The sequence below is a fragment of the Chiloscyllium plagiosum genome, unplaced genomic scaffold (assembly GCF_037043375.1).
Source record: "Chiloscyllium plagiosum isolate Xiang-an unplaced genomic scaffold, Cpla_swu_hap1 HiC_scaffold_34, whole genome shotgun sequence".
NCBI lineage: Eukaryota > Metazoa > Chordata > Chondrichthyes > Orectolobiformes > Hemiscylliidae > Chiloscyllium > Chiloscyllium plagiosum.
Window position 1 is genome coordinate 13,726,751 of NW_028270172.1, and position 8,229 is coordinate 13,734,979.

Sequence of the window (8,229 nt, forward strand, 5' to 3'; positions counted from 1 at the left end):
CAACCCCACCCCCCTTCCCATTTATCTCTCAGCCCTCAACCCACAAGCCTCATTCCTGCTGAAGGGCTTATGCTCGAAAAGTTGATTGTCCTGCTCCTCGGATGCTGCCTGACTTGCTGCGCTTTTCCAGCACCACACTCTTGCCCAGCCCCACATAGCCTTTGCAGAATTTGCTCTAATTTTGGCCTCTTGATCCTCTCCGAGGTTAATGGCTTGACCATTGATAGCTGCACTTTCTGCCACCAAGGCCCTAAGTTCTGGAACTTGGTTTTAAATGTAGGTGCATCTCTTCCCTCTTTGAAGCAGTTGCTTCTCGGAGAGGTAGTGACCTAGTGGTGTTATCTCTGGCCTATTAATCCAGAGAACCAGATAACGTTCTGAGAACCCAGGTTTAAATCCTGCCACAGCAGATGGCGACGTTTGAATCCAATAAAAAAAACTTAGGATTAAGAGTCTCATGATGACCATCAGAGATTGTCATGAAAAACCCATCTGTCTCACTAATGCCCTTTAAGGAAGAAAACTGCAGTCCTTTTTTGTTCTGGACTGCACGTGACTCCCCACTCACAGCAATGTGGTTGACTCTTAACTACCCTCTACACAACTAGGGATGGGCAATTAATGCTGGTCCAGCTAGTCAGCTCCATATTCCATGGACGAATTTTTAAAAATTTAGCTGTTTGATGAAGTTTTTGGTTCCCTGGCCTCAAATCGCCTTATCTTCATAGGACTGCTGCAGAGCACATTACAGCATGTTATTACATGAAAGGTATTATATAAATGTAAGTTGTTGTTGGCATATATAGCAAGAAGGGGAGAAAGATGTACATTAGCAAATAAATGGTTTGAGCTAGGAGGAGGGAGGAAACAATAAATCTGCAAAAATGATTGTCACAGTGTACCATAGGCAGCCACCAGCCATAAAGCATTAATGGAAACCTCGCTGGACTGGTACAAAGTCAATCTAGCTGAGGTCTAATAGTTTTTGAGATTGCCAAGAGTGAATCAATCTTGTGCTCATGAGTCACGATCACAACTCGGAGCCTGTGAATAAACTTCACATTTTCTCACACTCCTTGAGGAAATATACTCCATGAGTTGGCATTGCATCTTTCTATTACCTCATCTTCAACTTCACCAGTTCACATTCATCCTGTTTTTATTCAGGTACTCACCTGTTCGAAGGTTTGGGGGGGGGAGGGGGGGGTAATGATTTCTCAGCATTCTGACCTTACCTCAAAGGAAACACAAACAAGTATATTTCACACAAAGGTACGATCACGTGGGTTAGGAGCAGAAATGGCCCATCTTGGCTTGATCTGTCATTCCAACCCATAAACTTCCAGGTGAGTTGTTTGTGTTCTGAATTCCACATTCCCATCTCCACCATTCCCTCACCACGGATAGCCCTCAATTCCCCTCCCTAACAAGAATCTACCTCTGCCTTGAAAGTATTCATCACCTCTACAACCTTCTGCAGCAGAGACTTCCAAAGTCACTCAACCCTCTGAGAGAAAAGCTTTCCCCTTATGGGCAGAACGGTGGCTCAGTGGTTAGCACACAGCGGCAGGGACCCGGGTTCGATTTCAGCCTCAGGTGACTATCTGTGTGGAGTTTGCACATTCTCTCTGTGCCTGCGTGGGTTGCTTTTGAGTGCTCCAATTTCCTCCCACAGTCCAAAGATGTGCAGGTTAGCCATGCTAAATTGCCTATAGCATTTAGGGATGTGTCAGCTAGGTGCATGAGTCAGGGGCAATTTAAAGTAATAGCGCAGGGGAATGGGTCTGGGTCATTTACTCTTCAGAGGGTCGGTATGGAATAGTTGGGCTAAATTGCCTGTTTCCGCACTGTCGGCATTCTAGGATTCTCATCTCTGTCCTGAAAAGGTGGTCCTTGATTTTACGTCAGCCTCCCCTAGTTCTGAAGTCAACCACAAGAGCAAACATTTTTTCAACATACACCTTGTCAAGGCCATTCAGCATTTCATTCACTTCAATCAAGTCCCCCCTCATGCTTCTCAACCCCAGGCTGGCCAAACTCTCCTCACAAGACAACCCACTCAATCTAAAAGACCACCTCTGAAACCTCTCAAGCACATTCACATCCTTCCTTAAGTAAACATACCGTTCAGAGTGCACTTTCTGACAATAGACAATAGGTGCAGGAGTAGGCCATTCTGCCCTTCGAGCCTGCACCACCATTCAATATGATCATGGCTGATCATCCTTAATCAGTATCTTGTTCCTGCCTTATCTCCATAACCCTTCATTCCACTATCCTTGAGAGCTCTATCCAACTCTTTCTTAAATGAATCCAGAGACTGGGCCTCCACTGCCCTCTGGGGCCTTGCATTCCACACAGCCACCACTCTCTGGGTGAAGTAGTTTCTCCTCATCTCTGTCCTAAATGGTCTACCCCGTATTTTTAAGCTGTGTCCTCTGGTTCGGCACTCACCCAACAGCAGAAACATGCTTCCTGCCTCCAGAGTGTCCAATGCTTTAATAATCTTATATATCTCAATCATATCCCCTCTCAGCTCCTAAACTCCCCTTCTAAACTCAAGGGTAAACAAGCCCAATCGCTCCACTCTTTCAGTGTAAGGTAATCCCGCCATTCCAGGAATTGACCTCGTGAACCTACGCTGCACTCCCTCAATAGCCAGAATGTCTTTCCTCAAATTTGGACACCAGAACTGCACACAGTACTCCAGGTGTGGTCTCACCAGGGCCCTGTACAGCTGCAGAAGAACCTCTTTGCTTCTATACTCAATCCCTCTTGTTATGAAGGCCAGCATGCTATTAGCCTTCTTCACTACCTGCTGTACCTGCATGCTTACCTTCATTGACTGGTGTACAAGAACACCCAGATCTCTCTGTACTGCCCCTTTACCTAAATTGATTCCATTGAGGTAGTAATCTGCCTTCCTGTTCTTGCCACCAAAGTGGATAACCATACATTTATCCACATTAAACTGCATCTGCCATGCAGCTGACCACTCATCTAACTTGTCCAGGTCACCCTGTGATCTCCTAACATCCTCATCACATTTCACCCTGCCACCCAGCTTAGTATCATCAGCAAATTTGCTAATGTTATTACCAATACTATCTTCTATATCATTAACATATATTATGAAAAGCTGCAGTCCCAGTACTGATCCCTGCGGTACCCCACTGGTCACTGCCTGCCATTCCGAAATGGAGCTGTTTATCACTACTCTTTGTTTCCTATCAGCCAACCAACTTTCAATCCAAGTTAGTACTTTGCCCCCAATACCATGCGCCCTAATTTTGCTCACTAACCTCCTATGTGGGACTTTATCAAAAGCTTTCTGAAAGTCCAGGTACACTACATCTACTGGATCTCCCTCATCCAACTTCAGAGTTACATCCTCAAAAAATTCAAGAAGATTAGTCAAGCATGATTTCCCCTTCATAAATCCATGCTGACTCTGATCTATCCTGTTACTACTATCCAGATGTGTTGTAATTTCATCCTTTATAATAGACTCCAGCATCTTTCCCATCACTGAGGTCAGACTAACTTGTCTATAATTTCCTGCTTTCTCTCTCCCACCTTTCTTAAAAAGTGGTATAACATTAGCTACCCTCCAATCCGCAGGAACTGATCCTGAATCTATCAAACTCTGGAAAATAATCACCAACGCATCCACGATTTCTCGAGCCACTTCCTTCAGTACCCTGGGATGTAGACTATCAGGCCCCAGGGATTTATCAACCTTCAGACCTAACAGTCTCTCCAACACCAATTCCTGGCAAATATAAATTCCCTTCAGTTCAGGTCCTTCAGCCACTGTTACCTCAGGGAGATTGCTTGTGTCTTCCCCAGTGAACCCAGATCTGAAGTACCAATTCAATTCTTCTGTCATTTCTTTGTTCCCCGTAATATATTCCCCTGTTTCGGTCTTCAAGGGCCCAATTTTAGTCTTCACCATTTTTTTGCCTTTCACATACCTAAAAAAACTTTTACTATCCTCCTTTATATTATTGGCCAGTTTACCTTCGTACCTCATTTTTTCTCTGCATATTTCCTTCTTAGTAATCTTCAGTTGTTCTTTAAAAGCTTCCCAGTCCTCCGTTTTCCCACTTATCTTTGCTATGTTATACTTTTTCTCTTTTAACTTTATATGTTTCTTAACTTCCCTCGTCAGCCATGGCCGCCCATATATTGTAAAATGAATGTCATCAAGCCTATTCCCAACAATTCTCTATCATAGAATCACAGAATGATTACAGCTGAAGGAAACCAGTCAGCCTATTCTATTTGTGCTGGCCCTCCAAAGGAGTAAGTTAATCCCCTGCCTTTTCCCCATAGCCCTGAATATTTTCTCTGTCCAGGTAATGATTTAGTTTTAATGTTTTAACTGAATTCGACTCCACTGTGCTCTCAGGTATGCAGTCCACATTCTAACTACTCGCTCTGCATAATTATTTCTCTTCATGTCGCTATTTCTTCTTTTACCAATTACCTGAAATCCATAAAACCCAAAAGATCCGCAGATGCTGTAAATCAGAAACAGTAATAGAAATTGCTGCAACAGCTCAGCAGGTCTGGCAGCATCTGTGGAGAGAAATCCGAGTTAATGTTTTCAGGTCCAGTGACACTTACAGTCATACAGTCGTACAGCATGGAAACAGACCCTACGGTCCAACCCGTCCATGCCGACCAGCTATCCCAAGCCAATCTAGTCCCACCTGCCAGCACCCGGCCCATATCCCTCCAAACCCTTCCTATTCATATACCCATCCAAATGTCTTTTAAATGTTGCAATTGTACCAGCCTCCACCACTTTCTCTGGCAGCTCATTCCATACACGTACCACCCTCTGTGTGAAAAAGTTGCACCCTAGGTCTCTTTTATATCTTTCCCCTCTCACCCTAAACCTTTGCCCTCTAGTTCTGGACTCCCCCATCCCAGGGAAACAACTTTGTCTATTTATCCTATCCATGCCCCTCATGATTTTATAAACCTCGAAAAGTCACCCCTCAGCTCCGACACTCCAGTAAAAATAGCCCCAGCCTGTTCAGCCCCTCCTTATAGCTCAAATCTTCCAACTTTGGCAACATCCTTGTAAATCTCTTCTGAACCCTTTCAAGTTTCCAAATATCTTTCCGATAGGAAGGAGACCAGAATTGCACGCAATATTCCAACAGTGGCCTAACCAATATCCTGTACAGCCGCAACATGACCTCCCAACTCCTGTACTCAATACTCTGACCAATAAAGGAAAGCATACCAAACGCCTTCTTCACTATCGTATCTACCTGCGACTCCACTTTCAAGGAGCTATGAACCTGCACTCCAAGGTCTCTTTGTTCAGCAACACTCCCAAGGACCTTACCATTAAGTGTCCACTACACCTCCAATTTTGGTGTCATCTGCAAACTTACTAACTGTACCTCTTATGCTCGCATCCAAATCATTTATGTAAATGACAAAAATTAGAGGACCCAGCGCCAATCTTTGTAGCACACCACTGGTCACAGGCCTCCAGTCTGAAAAACAACCCTCCACCACCACCCTCTGTCTTCTACCTTTGAGCCAGTTCTGTATCCAAATGGCTCCCTGTATCCCATGAGATCTAACCTTGCTAATCAGTCTCCCATGGGGAACCTTGTCGAATGCCTTACTGAAGTCCATATAAATCACATCTACCGCTCTGTTCTCATTAATCCTCTTTGTGACTTCTTCAAAAAATTCAATCAAGCTTGTAAGACATGATTTCCCACGCACAAAGCCATGTTGACTATCCCTAATCAGTCCTTGCCTTTCCAAATACATGTACATCCTGTCCCTCAGGATTCCCTCCAACAACTTGCCCACCACCGACATCAGGCTCACTGGTCTATAGTTCCCTGGCTTGTCCTTACCACCCTTCTTAAACAGTGGTTCCACGTTATCCAACCTCCAGTCTTCGGGCACCTCACCTGTGACTATTGATGATACAAATATCTCAGCAAGAAGCCCATGAATCACTTCTCTAGCTTCCCACAGAGTCCTCAGGTACACCCGATCAGGTCATGGGGATTTATCCACCTTTAACCATTTCAAGACATCAAGCACTTCCTCCTCTGTAATCTGGACATTTTGCAAGATGTTACCATCTATTTCCCTGCAGTCTGTGTCTTCCATCTCCTTTTCCACAGTAAATACTGATGCAAAATACTCGTTTAGTATCTCCCCCATTTTCTGTGGCTCCACACAAAGGCAGCTTTGCTGATCTTTGAGGGGCCCTATTCTCTCCCTAGTTACCCTTTTGTCCTTAATGTATTTGTAAAACCCTTTGGATTCTCCTTAATTCTATTTGCCAAAGCTATCTCATTTCTCCGTTTTGACCTCCTGATTTCCCTCTTAAGTATACTCCTACTTTCTTTATACTCTTCTTAGGATTCACTCGATCTATCCTGTCAGTACCCGACATATGCTTCCTTCTTTTTCTTAACCAAACCCTCAATTTCTTTAATCATCCAGCATTCCCTATACCTACCAGCCTTCCCTTTCACCCTGACAGGAATATACTTTCTCTGGATTCTTGTTATCTCATTTCTGAAGGCTTCCCATTTTCCAGCTGTCCCTTTACCTGCGAACATCTGCCTCCAATCAGCTTTCAAAAGTTCTTGCCTAATACCATCAAAATTGGCCTTTCTCCAATTTAGAATTTCAACTTTTAGATCTGGTCTACCCTTTTCCATCACTATTTTAAATCTAATAGAATTATGGTCGCTGGCCCCAAAGTGCTCTCCTTCTGACACCTCAGTCACCTACCCTGCCTTATTTCCCAAGAGTAGGTCAAGTTTTGCACCTTCTCTTGCAGGTATATCCACATATTGAATCAGAAAATTTTCTTGTACACACTTAACAAATTCCTCTCCATCTAAAGCCATAACACTATGGCAGTCCCAGTCAATGTTTGGAAAGTTAAAATCCCCTACCATAACCACCCTATTATTCTTACAGATAACTGAGATCTCCTTACAAGTTTCTTTCTCAATTTCCCTCTGACTACTGGGGGGGTCTATAATACAATCCCAATAAGGTGATCATCTCTTTCTTATTTCTCAGTTCCACCCAAATAACTTCCCTGGATATATTTCCAGGAATATCCTCCCTCAGCACAGCTGTAATGCAATCCCTTATCAAAAACACCACTCCCCTCCTCTCTTGCCTCCCTTTCAAATTTCCTGTAGCATTTGTATCCTGGAACATTAAGCTGCCAGTCCTGCCCATCCCTGAGCCATGTTTCCGTGATTGCTATGATATCCCAGTCCCATGTTCCTAACCATGCCCTGAGTTCATCTGCCTTCCCTGTTAGGCCCCTGGCATTGAAATAAATGCAGTTTAATTTATTAGTCCTACCTTGTCCCTGCGTGCCCTGACTGTTTGACTTGCTTCTGTTCTCAGCTGTACCCGTCTCAGATTGACCTCTTTCCTCACTATCTCACTGGGTCCCACCCCCCCACTTTACTAGTTTAAATCCTCCTGAGCAGCTCTAGCAAATCTTGCTGCCAGTATATTAGTCCCCTTCCAATTTAGGTGCAATCCGTCCTTCTTGTACAGGTCACTTCTACCCCAAAAGAGTTTCCAATGGTCCAAAAATGTGAATCCTTCTCCCATACACCAGCTCCTCAGCCATGCATCCATCTGCTCTATCCTCCTATTCCTGCCCTCACTAGCTCTTAGCACTGGGAGTAATCCAGATATTACCACTCTCGAGGACCTCCTCTTGAAATTCCTGCCTAACTCTCTATAGTCTCCCTTCAGAATCTCAACCTTTTCCCTTCCAATGGTCCTGCTGATCCCTCTCCCCGTGAGAACATTCTGCACCCTCTCTGAGACATCCTTGATCCTGGCACTAGGGAAACAACACACCATTCTGATTTTTCACTGCTGGCCACAGAAACATCTGTCTGAACCTCGGACTAGAGAGTCCGCCAACACAATTGATTTCTTGGAACCGAGTTCTGGGGAAGGGTCACTTGATCCAAAACATTAAGTCTGATTTTTCTCCACAGATGCTGCCAGACCTGCTGAGCTTTAAACCGGTGGTTTTGTAATCTCACTCGAGCTGGAATGATGGATATAAACTTTGCATAAATTGTTTATTAATGTCTCCTTTGTGCAGTTTATTAGCCTGTCATTCCTGTCAACTTGCATCATTATCACTTAGGTTGTTAGTCTTTGCTTCAGTGACAGGATCTCACTGATTGA